The sequence below is a fragment of the Hevea brasiliensis genome, unplaced genomic scaffold (genome assembly GCF_030052815.1).
Source record: "Hevea brasiliensis isolate MT/VB/25A 57/8 unplaced genomic scaffold, ASM3005281v1 Scaf151, whole genome shotgun sequence".
NCBI classification, from domain to species: Eukaryota; Viridiplantae; Streptophyta; class Magnoliopsida; order Malpighiales; family Euphorbiaceae; genus Hevea; species Hevea brasiliensis.
The window spans coordinates 62,591-64,579 of NW_026614643.1; the positions used below are offsets into that span (position 1 = coordinate 62,591).

At 34.5% G+C, this 1,989-nt stretch overlaps 1 non-coding gene across 1 annotated transcript; it reads left to right on the forward strand.

Annotated features, from left to right (window-relative positions):
• Positions 1-107, forward strand: LOC131176531 (small nucleolar RNA R71). The gene has a single exon (XR_009146547.1). It is a non-coding gene; the product is annotated as a small nucleolar RNA R71 (small nucleolar RNA).
• Positions 108-1,989: the final 1,882 nt, after the last annotated feature.

Here is a 1,989-nt window from a genome sequence, read left to right on the forward strand (position 1 = left end):
ATCCCATGATGTAAACATCTCCTTTGCAAATCCTTGTACCTCTCCCATGCTTCATACAAGCTCTCATCATCTATAGGTTTGAAAGAAGTCAGCTCGTTTCTTAGCTTAGCTGTCTTGCTTGGTGGAAAATATTGAGCTAAAAATGCTTGAGAAAGTTCATCCCATGTTGTGATAGAACCCGGTGGCAAAGAATGTAACCACTCTCTAGCTCGGTCCTTCAGAGAAAAAGGAAATAATCTGAGTTGAATTGCATCATCAGAAACTCCATTTATCTTCAACATATCAGTGATCTCAAGAAAGTGTGCTAGATGCACATGTGGACTTTCACTTGGATTTCCTCCAAATTGTGCTTGTTGTACCATTTGACAGAGTGCAGGCTTCAGTTCAAAATTATTAGCTTCTACTCTTGGCCTTGTGATACTTGGCATGAAATCTCCAATGTTAGGATAGGCATGATCTTTCACAGAGCGGTTGTTATTGTTGTTGTTGTTGGCCATTTCTTCTTGTAATTCCTCTTGCTCTTGTGCTCTTTCTTGTTGTTGTTGAGCCTTAATTTCAACTTTTCTCCTCTTAGATTCTGCTCTTAAAGCTTTTGTTGTCTTTTCTATTTCTGGGTCAAAGAATAAATTGATTTCTTCACTTTTTGTCCTTCTCATAAAATAAAGCACCTGAAAAACAAAAATAAACAAATTCTCAAAGTAAAATGGTAAAAAGAAATAAAATAAAATGCCCAAATTAACCAAACAAACAATTGTTCAATATCAAACAAAAATCAAATCCCCGGCAACGGCGCCAAAAACTTGGTGTGACTTATCCGCAAGTATACGGGTCGTCTCAAGTAATAAAGTGATGAATCAAGTATCGTTCCCACGAGGATTTGCTGTTTGATTACTAAACTATGAATAAAGCGATTATTTGGACTAATGATTAATGAATAAATGTTAAATGTAAATGAGCAAGGTAAATTGATTAATCTAATTGAAATGGGTAAAGAGCAAACAAATAAATTCTAATTCTAGTTCGCAATTAAACTAAAATTAACAATGGGTAATTTAAACGAAAGTCTAATTATGGTAAAAATTGATTCCAGAGTTGGGGGTTTATGCATAAATTATTTGGGATTTGTCTTGGGCATTCCAATTTTTAGGGAAAAATAGAGTTTGAAGGAAATTGATTCTAAATCCCTTTGATATATTTTTCAAGCAAATCAAAGTGTATTCTAAAATAACCAAACCTACTTTCGTATGTATTTGATTACTTTAAAACCCATTAAGTTTTGTAACCAATAATTAATTCCTCTTAAAGTCCTAGTTTATTTCTAAATCTAGGAGATTTTAAGTTCCAATCCATGATTACCCATCAATGACTTTCACCTTTCGGTCCTTCAATCAAAGATTAACACAATACCCAATGGGTACCAACATTAGGCAAGTAAATCAAGCACACAAGGCAGGAATCAAAACTCATATTCATATAAAATAAGGAAATACCCAATCCATATCCACAAATTAATCTAAGACATATTTCTCAACTCTGAAATCTAAAGAAATTACTCACTCATGATGGTATTTACAAGAAATATTGATGGAAAAGTAAAGGAAAACATGATAAGAGGACTGAAATAGAAAAACCCAGGTGGAAGAACCAAAGTCTCTGGTTTCTGGAGCTCCAAAACTGGTGCAGTAGCTCCTCCCCAAAAGAAAATGGCGTCTTCTCTCTCTCTTTCTATTAAATTTTCTTTCCTTTTTGTTTTTTTTCCTCCCTTCCTTTTGTGTCAAAAATAAGGAAATGATGAATTTATATGGTCCTAAAAAACTGCCCTAAAAGTAAATAACAGCTAAGGAGTGAATAGGAAATGAGGCGTAAAATTATCCAAGTCAGCAGCATTTTTCACGTTCTGGCCAGTCTGCTTAGGGTTCGGCTTAACCCTAAGCAGCTTCTTAGTAAATTTCAGCTTCTGGTCACACTGTCTGCTTAAGGTTAAGCAGA